This window comes from Camellia sinensis, unplaced genomic scaffold, assembly GCF_055761805.1.
Source record: "Camellia sinensis isolate YWXY unplaced genomic scaffold, ASM5576180v1 Unanchor1, whole genome shotgun sequence".
Lineage (NCBI taxonomy): Eukaryota > Viridiplantae > Streptophyta > Magnoliopsida > Ericales > Theaceae > Camellia > Camellia sinensis.
In genome coordinates, this window is record NW_028128987.1 from 43,888,904 (window position 1) to 43,906,979 (window position 18,076).

The following is an 18,076-nucleotide window of genomic DNA, read 5'->3' on the forward strand; positions in this document are numbered from 1 at the left end:
TTTTCCCTGTTTCAACAGATAAGCATGTCAGCTCTATCATCATTTCAACAGATAAGTATAAAAACTATATCCCACATTTACAGATAAGCATATAAGCTGTATCCACATTCTCAACAGATATGTATAACAACAATATCCCACATTCAGATAAGCATAAAAGCTATATCCACATTTCACAAAGATAAGCATATGAGCTCTATCTTCACTTCTTTAGACAAGCATATGAGCTGTATCTAAGGAGTTCATCCCCTATCTTCTCCCAATACTATCCAGTTTAGAGGTACATCCCCTATCTTCCCCTAAACCGCGGAGTACATCCCCCATCTCCTCCTCTACACATAACGTATACAAACACATTGGATCTATATACAATCACCCAATACATACAGTTAATGTATTCTATCATCCGTCAAATTCCATGATACATTTCATTGATTAGTTTTCGTTTGCCTAATCATCATGCATTGTCTACAACAATCACGACTATCCTCCACCGATAGCCCAAAGCAGTTATTTCTAAACAGAAAATAAATACACAATGGATATTAAATCAACATTTCATTTCGGTGAGTGATGAATAATTCAACTACACCCTTTAACCCCATACATTCCCAATCTCAACATTTCCATTTCATAACTTCACTTCTCACGATTAATTAACTCAATTAATCAAACAATGTAATTAGGTCACTTACCATGATTTACATTTCAACCCTTAAGGTCCCATTTTCAACAATGATTCAACATTTATACCATTTCTCCATGCCAAACATGCATCTAGGTTTATTACGAATAAAACATCAACTTTTGTAAAATTACACAAAAACCCCAAACTTTCACAAAATTACCCAACCAACCCCAACATCTCAAAATACTAAAATTTAAAGACAAAATCCATAGAGAGGAGTAAGGTATCCCTACCTCAAATTCGGAGCTCCAAGGGAGAAGATGACCAAACCCAACGTGCTCCAAATCTCGAAATTTTCAGATTAAAATGTAGCCCTCGACGATCAACAACCTTTTTGTAAAGGCCAAAGGTGAGCAAATCACTCCTACTAGATCAAAACCTAGAGAGAAGGTAGAGTCTAGGGTGAGAGGCTCAACAATGGTGATTTTGGAAAAGTAGGAGAGAGAAGAGAAAGTGAAAAAGTGATTTGAAAAGTCACAACTTCGAAACTTAAACCCAGTCTTCCGCTCGAGCGTAAAACACCCCGCTCGAGCGTCACTCACAGACTTCCGCTCGAGCGTCCAAGCTCCCGCTCGAGCGCCGAATGCACTCTCCCAGCACTTTTACAAAGCTAGGTCTCCGCTCGAGCTTCTAACTCCCCGCTCGACCGGCACTCACACAACCCCGCTCGAGCGGCCAACTCCACGCTCGAGCGTACAACACTGCACAGGAAATACTGGATGGATGTATTCCCCGCTCGAGCGCCCAAACCCCCGCTCGAGCGGACAGGCCAAAATCTGGGCAACTAGTTTTGGTTTCTAAACTCAACCCACCTGTAAACAAACCTGCCCAACACATCCTACAACTTAAATACAAAGTAAAAAGGACGAAAACAAAATAATAATCAACTACCAACATCCACGGACACATGTCCGGATCACTGTACAACAAGGGTAAACCCGGGATCGCTATAGTTAAGGTACATTCGTTTCTCGATTGAACATCCATTTTTAATTTTATGCAACTTTCATTTTTATTTTTGTTCAACTTTCATTTTTATTCAATTTACTTTTCTATTAAACTTCCTTTTTTATTTAATTTCCAAATATATCGTTAAGGTATAGTGGTTTCTGGATTGAACATCCATTTTTAATTTTATGCAACTTTCATTTTCATTCAATTTACTTTTCTTTTAAACTTCCTTTTTTATTTAATTTCCAAATAGATCGTTAAGGTATAGTGGTTTCTGGATTGAACATCTATTTTTAATTTTATGCAACTTTCATTTTTATTTTTATTCAACTTTCATTTTTATTCAATTTACTTTTCTATTAAACTTCCTTTTTTATTTAATTTCCAAATAGATCGTTAAGGTATAGTGGTTTCTGGAGTGAACATCCATTTTTAATTTTATGCAACTTTCATTTTTATTTTTATTCTACATCTATTTTTATTCAATTTACATTTCTATTAAACATCCTTTTTTATTTAATTTCCAAATAGATCGTTAAGGTATAGTGGTTTCGAGATTGAACTTCCATACTTAATTTTCTGCAACGTTCATTTTTATTTTTATTCAACTTCCATTATTATTCAATTTACTTTTCTATTACACTTCCTTTTTTATTTATTTTCCAAATAGATCGTTTAGGTATAGTGATTTCTGGATTGAACTTCCATTTTTACTTTTATGCAACTTTCATTTTTATTTTTATGCTACATCCATTTTTATTCAATTTACTTTTCTATTAAACTTCCTTTTTTACTTAATTTCTAAATAGACCGTTAAGGCATAGTGGTTTTTGGATTGAACTTCCATTTTTAATTTTATGCAACTTTTATTTTTATTTTTATTCTACTTCCAATTTTATTCAATTTACTTCTCTATTAAACTACATTTTTTATTTAATTTCTAAAAAGATCGTTAAGGTCCAGTGGTTTCTGGATTGAACTTCCATATTTAATTTTCTGCAACTGTCATTTTTATTTTTATTCAACTTCCATTTTTATTCAATTTACTTTTCTATTAAACTTCCTTTTTTATTTAATTTACAAATTGATCGTTAAGGTATAGTGGTTTCTGGATTGAACATCCATTTTTAATTTTGCGCAACTTTCATTTTTATTTTTGTTCAACTTTCATTTTTATTCAATTTACTTCTCTATTAAACTTCCTTTTTTATTTAATTTCCAAATACATCGTTAAGGTATAGTGGTTTCTGGATTGAACATCCATTTTTATTTTTAGTCAACTTTCATTTTAATTCAATTTACTTTTCTATAAAACATCCTTTTTTATTTAATTTCCAAATAGATCGTTAAGGTATAGTGGTTTCTGCATTGAACATCCATTTTTAATTTTATGACACTTTCATTTTTATTTTTTGTCAACTTTCATTTTTATTCAATTTACTTTTCTATTAAACTTCCTTTTTTATTTAATTTCCAAATAGATCGTTAAGGTATAGTGGTTTCTGGATTGAACATCCATTTTTAATTTTATGCAACTTTCATTTTTATTTTTATTCTACATCCATTTTTATTCAATTTACATTTCTATTAAACTGCCTTTTTTATTTAATTTCCAAATAGATCGTTAAGGTATAGTGGTTTCTGCGTTGAACATCCATTTTTATTTTTATGACACTTTCATTTTTATTTTTATTCAACTTTCATTTTTATTCAATTTACTTTTCTATTAAACTTCCTTTTTTATTTAATTTCCAAATAGATCGTTAAGGTATAGTGGTTTCTGGATTGAACATCCATTTTTAATTTTATGCAACTTTCATTTTTATTTTTATTCTACATCCATTTTTATTCAATTTACATTTCTATTAAACTGCCTTTTTTATTTAATTTCCAAATTGATCGTTAAGTTATAGTGGTTTCTGGATTGAACATCTATTTTTAATTTTATGCAACTTTCATTTTTATTTTTATTCAACTTCCATTTTTATTCAATTTACTTTTCTATTAAACTTCCTTTTTTATTAAATTTCCAAATAAATCGTTAAGGCATAGTGGTTTCTGGATTGAACTTCCATTTTTAATTTTATAAAACTTTCATTTTTATTTTTATTCTACATCCATTTTTATTCAATTTACTTTTCTATTAAACTTCCTTTTTTATTTAATTTCTAAATAGATCGTTAAGGCATAGTGGTTTTTGGATTGAACTTCCATTTTTAATTTTATGCAACTTTCATTTTTATTTTTATTCTACTTCCAATTTTATTCAATTTACTTTTCTATTAAACTACATTTTTTATTTAATTTCTAAAAAGATCGTTAAGGTACAGTGGTTTCTGGATTGAACTTCCATATTTAATTTTATGCAACTTTCATTTTTATTTTTATTCAACTTCCATTTTTATTCAATTTACTTTTCTATTAAACTTCCTTTTTTATTTAATTTACAAATAGATCGTTAAGGTATAGTGGTTTCTGGATTGAACTTCCATTTTTAATTTAATGCAACTTTCATTTTATTTTTTTTCTACATCCATTTTTATTCAATTTACTTTTCTAATAAACTTACTTTTTTATTTACGTTCTGTAACGTCCTCAAAATAATAACATTAAACCCATCAAATAAGACATGCATTGACATATAAACTAACCACATTCTTTTATTCATTACAGTTTCATTACAAAAGTATTACATGTTAACAACAAAAGCAAAATGCCCTACGGGCTTACAGCTTTCCAAGTTAACACTTGGTTACAACAAAAGGGTACTAACTCGTTACACATTAAGCCCTTGGCTTGAATTTACATGTAATACATCAAAATAGAACGACAAAATATGTCCGCCTCTAGCCTCCCAAGCTTTGTCCTTGGAGGTGGCATGCTACCTGTACCTGAAAATGATATTCCCATATAGGGTGAGCCACAGCCCAGTAGAAATACACTAAACCAACCATGAACAATGACTAAAAGATTAGCAATTGATAGATGGCCAACCCTGATACATTCACATAAATCACATATTTATGTCATACAACTTATTAGTCCAAGTTACCTTTCATTTTCCCTTTTTCAACAGATAAGCTTGTTAGCTCTATCATCATTTCAACAGATATGTATAAAAACTATATCCCACATTCACAGATAAGCATATAAGCTATATCCACATTCCCAACAGACATGTATAACAACAATATCCCACACTCACAGATAAGCATATAAGCTGTATCCACATTTCACAAAGATAAGCATATGAGCTCTATCTTCACTTCTCTAGACAAGCATATGAGCTGTATCTACGGAGTTCATCCCCTATCTTCTCCCAACACTATCCGGTTTAGAGGTACATCCCCTATCTTCCCCTAAACCGCGGAGTACATCCCCCATCTCCTCCTCTACACATAACGTATACAAACACATTGGTTCTATATACGTTCACTCAATACATACAGTTAATGTATTCTATCAACCGTCAAATTCCATGACACATTTCATTGATTAGTTTCCATTTGCCTAATCATCATGCATTGTCTACAACAATCACGACTATCCTCCACCGATAGCCCAAAGCAGTTATTTCTAAACAGAAAATAAATGCACAAATGGATATTCAATCAACATTTCATTTCCTCACTTCTCCCAATTAATTATCCCAATTAATCAAACAATGTAATTAGGTCTATTCCCATAATTAACATTACAATCCTTAGGTCCCATTTTCATCAATGATTCAACATTTATTCCATTTCTCTATGCCAAACATGCATCTAGGTTTATTCAATTTTCATTTTTATTCAATTTACTTTTCTATTAAACTTCCTTTTTTATTTAATTTTCAAATAGATCGTTAACTTATAGTGGTTTCTGGATTGAACTTCCATTTTTTATTTTATGCAACTTTCATTTTTATTTTTAGTCAACTTCCATTTTTATTCAATTTACTTTTCTATTAAACTTCTTTTTTTATTTAATTTCCGAATAGATCGTTAAAGTATAGTGGTTTCTGGATTGAACTTCCATTTTTAATTTTATCCAACTTTCATTTTTATTTTTATTCTACATCCATTTTTATTCAATTTACTTTTCTAATAAACTTCCTTTTTTATTTAAATTCTAAATAGATCGTTAAGGTACAGTGGTTTCTGGATTGAACTTCCATATTTAATTTTATGCAACTTTCATTTTTATTCAATTTACTTTTCTAATAAACTTCCTTTTTTATTTAAATTCTAAATAGACCGTTAAGGTACAGTGGTTTCTGGATTGAACATCCATTTTTAATTTTATGCAACTTTCATTTTTATTTTTGTTCAACTTTCATTTTTATTCAATTTACTTTTCTATTAAACTTCCTTTTTTATTTAATTTCCAAATATATCGTTAAGGTATAGTGGTTTCTGGATTGAACATCCATTTTTAATTTTATGCAGCTTTCATTTTCATTCAATTTACTATTCTTTTAAACTTCTTTTTTTATTTAATTTCCAAATAGATCGTTAAGGTATAGTGGTTTCTGGATTGAACATCCATTTTTAATTTTACGCAACTTTCATTTTTATTTTTATTCTACATCCATTTTTATTCAATTTACATTTCTATTAAACTTTCTTTTTTATTTAATTTCCAAATAGATCGTTAAGGTATAGTGGTTTCTAGATTGAACTTCCATACTTAATTTTCTGCAACGTTCATTTTTATTTTTATTCAACTTCCATTATTATTCAATTTACTTTTCTATTACACTTCCTTTTTTATTTATTTTCCAAATAGATCGTTTAGGTATAGTGGTTTCTGGATTGAACTTCCATTTTTACTTTTCTGCAACTTTCATTTTTATTTTTATTCTACATCCATTTTTATTCAATTTACTTTTCTATTAAACTTCCTTTTTTATTTAATTTCTAAATAGGTCGTTAAGGCATAGTGATTTTTGGATTGAACTTCCATTTTTAATTTTATGCAACTTTCATTTTTATTTTTATTCTACTTCCAATTTTATTCAATTTGCTTTTCTACTAAACTACATTTTTTATTTAATTTCTAAAAAGATCGTTAAGGTGCAGTGGTTTCTGGATTGAACTTCCATATTTAATTTTCTGCAACTTTCATTTTTACTTTTATTCAACTTCCTTTTTTATTCAATTTACTTTTCTATTAAACTTCCTTTTTTATTTAATTTACAAATAGATCGTTAAGGTATAGTGGTTTCTGGATTGAACATCCATTTTTAATTTTATGCAACTTTCATTTTTATTTTTGTTCAACTTTTATTTTTATTCAATTTACTTCTCTATAAAACTTCCTTTTTTATTTAATTTCCAAATAGATCGTTAAGGTATAGTGGTTTCTGGATTGAACTTCCATTTTTAATTTTATGCAACTTTCATTTTCATTCAATTTACTTTTCTATTAAACTTCCATTTTTATTTAATTTCCAAATAGATCGTTAAGGTATAGTGGTTTCTGGATTGAACATCCATTTTTAATTTTATGCAACTTTCATTTTTATTTTTATTCAACTTCCATTTTTATTCAATTTACTTTTCTATTAAACTTCCTTTTTTATTTAATTTACAAATAGATCGTTAAGGTATAGTGGTTTCTGGATTGAACATCCATTTTTAATTTTATGCAACTTTCAATTTTATTTTTATTCAACTTTCATTTTTATTCAATTTACTTTTCTATTAAACTTCCTTTTTTATTTAATTTCTAAACAGATCGTTAAGGCATAGTGATTTTTGGATTGAACTTCCATTTTTAATTTTATGCAACTTTCATTTTTATTTTTATTCTACTTCCAATTTTATTCAGTTTACTTTTCTATTAGACTACATTTTTTATTTATTTTCTAAAAAGATCGTTAAGGTACAGTGGTTTCTGGATTGAACTTCCATATTCAATTTTCTGCATCTATCATTTTTATTTTTATTCAACTTCCATTTTTATTCAATTTATTTTTCTATTAAACTTCCTTTTTTATTTAATTTACAAATAGATCGTTAAGGTATAGTGGTTTCTGGATTGAAGTTCCATTTTTAATTTTATGCAACTTTCATTTTTATTTTTTTTCTACATCCATTTTTATTCAATTTACTTTTCTAATAAACTTCCCTTTTTATTTACGTTCTAAATAGATCGTTAAGGTACAGTGGTTTCTAGATTGAACTTCCATATTTAATTTTCTGCAACTTTCATTTTTATTTTTATTCAACTTTCATTTTTATTCAATTTACTTTTCTATTAAACTTCCTTTTTTATTTAATTTCCAAATAGATCGTTAAGGTACAGTCGTTTCTCAATTGAACATCCATTTTTAATTTTACGCAACTTTCATTTTTATTTTTATTCAACTTCCATTTTTATTAAATTTACTTTTCTATTAAACTTCCTTTTTTATTTAATTTCCAAATAGATCGTTAAGATATAGTGGTTTCTGGATTGAACTTCCAGTTTTAATTTTATGCAACTTTCATTTTTATTTTTATTCTACATCCATTTTTATTCAATTTACTTTTCTAATAAACTTCCTTTTTTATTTAATTTCCGAATAGATCGTTAAGATATAGTGGTTTCTGGATTGAACTTCCAGTTTTAATTTTATGCAACATTCATTTTTATTTTTATTCTACATCCATTTTTATTCAATTTACTTTTCTATTAAACTACATTTTTTATTTAATTTCTAAATAGATCGTTAAGGCATAGTGGTTTTTGGATTGAACTTCCTTTTTTAATTTTATGCAACTTTTATTTTTATTTTTATACTGCTTCCAATTTTATTCAATTTACTTTTCTATTAAACTTCCTTTTTTATTTAATTTTCAAATAGATCGTTATGGTATAGTGGTTTCTGGATTGAACTTCCATATTTAATTTTCTGCAACGTTCATTTTTATTCAATTTACTTTTCTATTAAACTTCCTTTTTTATTAAATTTCCTAATAGATCGTTAAGGTATAGTGGTTTCTGGATTGAACTTCCATTTTTAATTTTATGCAACTTTAATTTTTATTTTTATTCTACATCCGTTTTTATTCAATTTACTTTTCTAATAAACTTCCCTTTTTATTTAAGTTCTAAATAGATCGTTAAGGTACAGTGGTTTCTGGATTGAACTTCCATATTTAATTTTCTGCAACTTTCATTTTTATTTTTATTCAACTTTCATTTTTATTCTATTTACTTTTCTATTAAACTTCCTTTTTTATTTAATTTCCAAATAGATCGTTAAGGTATAGTGGTTTCTGGATTGAACATCCATTTTTAATTTTATGCCACTTTAATTTTTTTTTTTTATTCAATTTACTTTTCTATTAAACTTCCTTTTTTATTTAATTTACAAATAGATCGTTAAGGTATAGTGGTTTCTGGAATGAACTTCCATTTTTAATTTTATGCAACTTTCATTTTTATTTTTATTCAACTTCCATTTTTATTCAGTTTACTTTTCTATTAAACTTCCTTTTTTATTTAATTTCCAAATAGATCGTTAAGGGATAGTGGTTTCTAGATTGAACTTCCATATTTAATTTTCTTCAACTTTCATTTTTATTTTTATTCAACTTTCATTTTTATTCAATTTATTTTTCTATTAAACTTCCTTTTTTATTTAATTTCGAAATAGATCGTTAAGGTATAGTGGATTCTGGATTTAACTTCTATTTTTAATTTTATGCAACTTTCATTTTTATTTTTATTCTACATCCATTTTTATTCAATTTACTTTTCTAATGAACTTCCTTTTTTATTTAAGTTCTAAATAGATCGTTAAGGTACAGTGGTTTCTGGATTGAACTTCCATATTTAATTTTCTGCAACTTTCATTTTTATTTTTATTCCACTTTCATTTTTATTCAATTTACTTTTCTATTAAACTTCCTTTTTTATTTAATTTCGAAATAGATCGTTAAGGTATAGTGGTTTCTGGATTGAACATCCATTTTTAATTTTATGCAACTTTCATTTTTATTTTTATTCAACTTCCATTTTTATTCAATTTACTTTTCTATTAAACTTCCTTTTTTATTTAATTTCCAAATAGATCGTTAAGGCATAGTGGTTTCTGCATTGAACTTTCATTTTTAATTTTATAAAAATTTCATTTTTATTTTTATTCTACATCCATTTTTATTCAATTTACTTTTCTATTAAACTTCCTTTTTTTAATTTTATGCAACTTTCATTTTTATTTTTATTCTAGTTCCAATTTTATTCAATTAACTTTTCTATTAAACTACATTTTTTATTTAATTTCTAAATAGATCGTTAAGGTACAGTCGTTTCTGGATTGAACTTCCGTATTTAATTTTCTTCAACTTTCATTTTTATTTTTATTCAACTTTCATTTTTATTCGATTTACTTATCTATTAAACTTTCTTTTTATTTAATTTTCAAATAGATCGTTGACGTATAGTGGTTTCTGGATTGAACTTCCATTTTTAATTTTCTGCAACTTTCATTTTTATTTTTATTCAATCTACTTTTCTATTAAACTTCCTTTTTTATTTAATTTCCAAATAGATCGTTAAGGTATAGAGGTTTTTCTCATGAACTTCCATTTTTAATTTTCTGCAACTTCCATTTTTATTTTTATTTAACTTCCATTTTCATTCAAGTTTCTTTTCTACTCAACTTCCTTTTTCATTTAATTTTCAAATAGATCGTTAAGGTATAGTGGTTTTTGGATTGAACTTCCATTTTTAGTTTATGCAACTTTCAATTTTATTTTTATTCAACTTCCATTTTTATTCAATTTACTTTTCTATTAAACTTTCTTTTTTATTTAATTTCCAAATAGATCGTTAAGGTATAGTGGTTTCTGGATTGAACTTCCATTTTTAATTTTATGCAATTTCATTTTTATTTTTATTCAACTTCCATTTTTATTCAATTTGCTTTTCTATTAAACATCCTTTTTTATTTTATTTCCAAATAGATCGTTAAGGTATAGTGGTTTCTGGATTGAACTTCAATATTTATTTTTCTACAACGTTCATTTTTATTTTTATTCAACTTTCATTTTTGTTCAATTTACTTTTCTATTAAACTTCTTTTTTTATTTAATTTCCAAATAGATCGTTATGGTATAGTGGTTTCTGGATTGAACTTCCATATTTAATTTTCTGCAACATTCTTTTTTATTTTTATTCAACTTCCATTTTTATTCAGTTCACTTTTCTATTAAATTTCCTTTTTTATTTAATTTCCAAATAGATCGTTAAGATATAGTGGTTTCTGGATTGAACTTCCATATTTAATTTTCTGCAACATTCTTTTTTTATTTTTATTCAATTTACTTTTCTATTAAACTTCCTTTTTTATTTAATTTCCAAATAGATCGTTAAGGTATAGTGGTGTAACGCCCTCAAAATAAACCCATTAAATATATATCATTGGCATGCAATATTAAAAGAAAACAATTCATTATCTCATTCATCAGAGTATTACTAAATGAAAACATTACATGTAATATCAAATTAAATGCCCTATGGGCTTACATCTTTCCAAGCCAACAGTTGGACACAAAAATATGAGTTCTAAGTCAAATACAAATAAAGCCCTAGGCTTGAATGTTTATCAAATAAAAATAAATACTAACGATAGTCTTCAAAATCCAAATCCTTCCAGGCTAAGTCCTTGGAGGTAGCTTATCACCTGAACCTGAAAATGATGTTCCCATATAGGGTGAGCCACAGCCCAGTAGAAAAATACTTAACCAAACATAAGCATTGAATAAAGTTATGGCATTCAATAGATGGTTAACCAAGATAGTCAATTACATTTTTATACAGTTTCATGACACTAATGTCTATTATCAATAAGGCTCAGAACCTGGCCAAACTTACAACAGTGAACTATATATATCATATTCACATTCTTCCAATGTCAACAAACAAATGAGACTCAGGCTCAAATCAAAACACTTCATACTTCCAGTTTGATACACATTTTAGTGTTGTATCAATAAAAACACTTCAATATAAATAAGCACACATAAAAGTGATGCTAATGGAGTCCATCCCCTATCTCCTCCCAAACAAAATCCGGTTTAGAGGTCCATCCCCTATCTTCCCCTAAACCGTGGAGTACATCCCCTATCTCCTCCCACACAAAACAATGTATGTAAACACATAACATATACAACACACAATCAATACACATAATGTCTGTATTAATTCAACAGTCAAAATTGATGACTTAATCAATGATTAGTTTCAGTTATCCCTAATCCACATGCAGTGTCTACAACAATCACGACTATCCTCCACCGATAGCCCAAAACAGTTATTTCTAGGCTTGGACATAAATATATCAACAATTCAATAGGCGAGTGATTTAAATTATCCAACTACACCATTTAATCAATGTATTCCTCAATTTCATGAATTTAACCAAATTCCCCAATTCCCTTAAATTAATTATACAAATTAATTAATTAATACAACTAGGGTTTTTCCCAAAATTATCAAAGTAACCCCAACATATCAAAATACCAAAACTTAGAACAAAACTTATAAAATGGAGTAGGAAATCCCTACCTCGAAGAAAATAACCCGAATGGAGAAGATAGAGATGAATACCCAAATTCCAATGTGCTCCAAATCACCAAATGCTCAGATTAAATGGAAGCCCTCGACTCACTCTATCTTTTCAATAAAGGATCTAAGGTAGAAACTCACTCTAAGTAGATCAAACCTAAGAGAGAAGGTGAGTAGAGGGAGAGAGAACTCGTAACTAGGGTTTTGGAATCTGAAAGTGGATGAAAAACTGATCTGAAACACGCTGCTGCCTATTTAAACCTGACAGGCTCGCTCGAGCGAAGACTTGGTCGCTCGAGCGACCAGACACAGAAAAGCTACGCTCGAGCCAAGAAAGCCTTGCTCGAGCCAACAACCCAGAAGCTCGCTCGAGCGAAGGAAATCTCGCTCGATCGAAGAACTCAAACCCTCAGGTCTGTAACCAGACACACGCTTGAGCGAAGGAACTCTCGCTCGAGCGAAGAACAAACTAGCTCGCTCGAGCAAAGAAAAGCTCACTCGAGCCAAAAACCACTGCTATCAGGTCTTACTACAAAACGCAATCCTCGCTCGAGCGAAGAAACCCTGGCTCGAGCGACGGACCAAAACAAAGAGCTCGCTCGAGCGAAGAACTTCTCGCTCGAGCGAAGGGTCAAAATTCTGGGCAGCAACCTATTGCTCTCAAGCTCAACCAACCTGCTACAAACCTGCCCAATGCATCCCCTAACTCAGAAATAGGAAATTAAAGGACGGTAACAATCATAATACAATAGCAGGAGCTATGGAACCTAAGTCCGGATACAATAAACAAATGAGAAAAGACCGGGGTCGCTATAACCTCTCCCCCTTAAAAGAATTTCGTCCCCGAAATTAAGCATAAGTTTGTAAAAAAAAAGTTTTTCTCAACTCCCAAAGATATTATATAACAAGAATAAACAACTTGACCCAATACTGGTCACTTCATCTCTTTATCAAGAGGCATCTCACAATATATATGAAACAACATATATTTCAACCTGTATCACTATTATGCATTATTCCTTTCAATGCTAACAATTCCCATATCATATTCAATTGCATGATATATACAACACATTCAACAATGTAATCAACATATGCAATGTTACACTAAACTTCTATAATGAAGCAAGTTTCAAGATACATCCATTTACCAAAACATACTCAATGTTTTACAACTTAAGACATATGTAAGGCTCTTAAGTTCAACAATATTACAAAATCTAAATACAAGATTACAAATCGATAAACATGTCCGGGTATTTTTCGCGAACTTCCAACTCACGTTCCCAAGTGGCTTCCTCCACTCCGTGATGTTTCCACAAAACTTTGACCAAAGGGATGGTTTTGCCTCGCAAAACTTGATCCCGCCTATCCAAGACCCAAATCGATCTCTCCTCATACAAGACATCCTCATCAACCACTAAATCGGTCCAATCCAACACATGTGATGGATCCGGCTCATACTTCCGAAGCATACTCACATGAAACACGTCATGTACTCCGGACAACTGTGGTGGTAAAGCTAAACGATAAGCAGCCTCGCCAATCCTCTCAAGAATCTCAAAAGGACCAATGAACCGAGGGGACAACCTCCCGCTCTTCCCAAACCTCATCAATCCCTGTCTAGGTGATATCTTCAGAAAGACATGATCACCCACCTCAAACACCAAAGGTCTCCTCCTACGACCGGCATAAGATTTCTGACGACTCTGTGCTGTAACAAGCCTCTTACGGATAAGCTCAACTTTCTCCGTCGTTTCCCTCACCAACTCCGGACCCAACAGAGGTGCATCACCCACCTCGGCCCAACAAACAAGAGATCTACACGGTCGGCCATACAAGGCCTCAAATGGTGCCATACCGATACTAGACTGGAAATTGTTGTTGTAGGCAAACTCTACCAATGGCAAGTGCCTCTCCCACGACCCATTAAAGTCTAGAACACAACCTCGAAGCATATCCTCAAGGATCTGAATAGTACGCTCGGACTGTCCGTCAGTCTGGGGATGATAAGCCGTGCTAAAGGTCAACTTAGTACCTAAGGCACTCTGCAAACTCTGCCACAATCTGGCAGTAAAACGAGGATCTCTATCTGAGACGATCGTCACTGGGACCCCGTGCAACCTCACTATGTCCCGAATGTACAAGTCGGCAAGATGATCTACCGAATCTCTCACGCGCATAGGAATGAAGTGCGCCGACTTAGTCAACCGGTCTACAACCACCCAAATAGCATCACTACCCCGCTGAGTCCTCGGAAGACCCACAACGAAGTCCATAGTGACGTGTTCCCACTTCCACTCGGCAATAGGCAAGGGTTGCAACAAACCCGCTGGCCTCTGATGTTCGGCCTTCACTTGCTGACAAATAAGGCACTTAGATACGAAAGCTGCCACATCTCTCTTCATACCCCGCCACCAGAACTGGCGACCCAAATCCTGATACATCTTAGTGCCTCCCGGATGCACCGCAAGGCGTGAATGATGAAACTCTCGGAGTACCTCCTCTCGGCAAGACTCCGGCACAAACAGACGGTCTCGGTATCTCACACTCAGGTCGGAATACACCGTCAGACCCTTCTCACCCTTCCCACCGAAAATCCTCTCATGGAGAGATTCTACCTCAAGGTCACCCCTTTGAGCCTCTAACACTCGAGTCACAAGTGTAGGCTGTGCAACAACCGAAAACAAAGCCGCAGCCTCAACGGATTCGCCCAGAAGTAAATCAAACTCCCCAAGTGCACCCAACATCTCCCATTCCCGGATGGCTATACTAGCTATGTCCCCAACAGATTTCCTGCTAAGGGCATCGGCCACCACATTGGCCTTCCCGGATGATAATGCAACTCGAAGTCATAATCCTCAATAAACTCCATCCACCTCCTCTGCCTCAAGTTCAAGTCTTTCTGTGTAAACAGATATTTCAGACTCTTATGATCCGAGAATACCTCAAATCTCTCACCATAAAGATAATGCCTCCAAATCTTCAAGGCAAATATCACAGCTGCTAACTCTAGATCATGCGTAGGGTAATTCTGCTCGTGAGTTTTCAACTGACGTGAGCCATAGGCAATCACTTTCCCCTCCTGCATCAACACACAACCCAGACCCTCTCGTGAGGCGTCACAATAGACCGCATAACCCAACCCTCTCTCTGGTATAATCAAAACTGGAGCGGTGGTCAATCTAACTTTCAACTCCTGGAACGACTTTTCACAAGTCTCACTCCATACAAATTTGACTCCCTTCCGAGTCAATCTAGTCAAAGGCGAAGCTAGTCTGGAGAAATCTTTCACAAACCAACGATAATACCCAGCTAACCCCAGAAAACTGCGGATCTCAAACACACTCTTAGGCTGTGCCCAATCTTGCACTGCCTCAGTCTTGGATGTATCAACAGACACTCCTTTCCCAGAAACTACATGGCCTAAGAACTTGACCCCTTCTAGCCAGAACTCACACTTCCCAAACTTAGCATAAAGCTTATGGGCTCTAAGTAACTCAAGCACCACTCTCAAGTGTTCCTCGTGCTTCTCCTCAGAAGGTGAATAGATAAGAATGTCGTCCACGAAGACAACTACAAAACGATCTAAAAATTCTCAGAATATCCGGTTCATCAAATCCATAAAAACTGCCGGTGCATTGGTGAGCCCAAATGGCATCACCAAAAACTCATAGTGGCCATACCGCGTACGGAATGCCGTCTTCAGAATATCCTCCTCCCTGACTCTCAACTGGTGATAACCCGATCTCAAGTCTATCTTCGAGAAACAACGGGAACCCTTCAATTGATTGAACAGATCATCTATACGAGGCATAGGGTACTTATTCTTAACCGTAGCCCGATTCAATTTTCGGTAATCTATACAAAGTCTCAAAGCACCACCTTTCTTTTTAACAAAGAGGGCCGGTGCTCTCCACGGCAAAACACTAGGACGTATATAGCCCTTGTCTAGTAACTCCTGGAGCTGAATCTTTAACTCAACTAACTCGGCTGGGGCAAAACGATAAGGTGCCATAGAAATCGGCGCCGTGCCGGGCACTAGGTCAATAGAGAATTCAATCTCTCGATGCGGTGGCAAACCAACAAGATCCTCGGGAAAGACGTCCGAGTACTCACAAACCACCCTTGGCAACACAATCTGAGTCTCATCATCCTCACTAATCGAAAGGTTAGCAAGTAGACCACTAAGCTCACTCCGTCCTCGCGGAACATACCCCGGTGGCAACACATTACCAACCCGGTCCCCCAGAAAATGAAAATACTCTCCGCTCACGGTACAACAAGTGACCCTCTGGCGGTAGCAATCAATAACTGCCCGGTATGACGATAACCAGTCCATACCCAAAATAACATCGAAACCCCTCATAGGCATAACTACAAAGGAAAATGGGATTCTATGATAATCAACCTCTATACCACAACCCCTAACACCTTGTTTCAAGATCAATTCACCCCCAAGAGGTGACACTACACAAATAGGAGATGCTAACTGTGCTAACTCCAACTCCAAAACAGATGCAAATGCAGCAGACACAAAGGAATGAGATGCACCCGTATCAATCAAAACACTAGCAACCGAGTTGCAAAACAAGAAGGTACCTCTCACAACCGATGGAGCCGGTACGAGATCCTACGCAGTAACAGCATACACGCGCCCAGACGACCTCTGATCAACTTGCTCACCCCTGGGAGCATAAGACTGCTGCACCGACTGGGACGATGAAGCCCCCTGATTGGCCCTCGAGGCTTGACCCAACTGAGCTGGCTGCTGACCCTGAGTCTGCCTCAAGCCAGATGCACCAGGTGAGCCACCCAACTGCGGGCAATACCTCTTCATATGCCCTGGCTGACCACACTGATAACACGAGAGTGGCTGGCCTCTACCCTGACTCTGGCTCTGAGATCGAGCCGAAGATGATGCTGCTCTCTGCACTCCTCCCCTCTGAGGACAAACTGGAGACTTGTGACCCAGCTGGCCACACTTGAAACAGGTAATGTCTCCCTGACTGCCTTTCCCCGAACTAGCACTCGACACAGGAAAAGTCGATCTAGAAAAGCTACCCTGAGACTGCTGAGGATTAAAACCCTTCTGTCTCCTACCATCACTCTGACCATCCTGACTCCTCTTGGAGCCCTTCTGTCCCTCCTCCTCCTCCTGCATCATGATCTCCATGTGGGTTACAGCATCAACCATACGCCCATAATCCCGAATCATAGTTCCCCCAACTCTAAGCTTAAGGCCACGCCTCAACTTCTTGTCGAACTCGATATAACGGCGTTCCTCAGACGCCACCAACTCAGGTGCAAACCTAGACAAGCTAGTAAATGCAGCCTCAAACTTGGCCACTAAAGAACTCGACTGCTTAAGCTGACAAAACTGGTCTCTCAGCTTCTCCCTGACTGCTGGAGATAAGAACTTCTCCTGGAAAGCATTCACAAATGCCTCCCACGTACCTCTAACACGAGCCTTAGAGAACTTCCACCACTGACCCGCATCCCCCTTCAGCTGGAAAGATGCCAAGGTCACTTTCAACCCCTCATCTTCGATGCCAAGCATCTCAAACGTCTTCGTTGTCTGTTCGAGCCATTCATCTGCCTTAAGCGGCTCTTTAAGATCACCCACAAATTCATCCGGGTTAGACCGGAAGAACTCCCTCTTCAGAAAGGAAGGTCCTGCATCCGCAACAACAACCTGAGCCTGATTCTCAGCTCTGAGAATGCCTACTGACTCCCTGAATGCCCCTGCTATCTCTCGGGCTAGAGCGCCCATAGCCTGCTGGCCTACTGGCTCGGCCACATTGGCCTGGCCAATTCCCTCCTGAACTGCTGGAATCTCCTCTGGCACAGGCAACTCCTGCCCACCCGGCCTACCACGCCTACCGCGTCCCCGTCCTC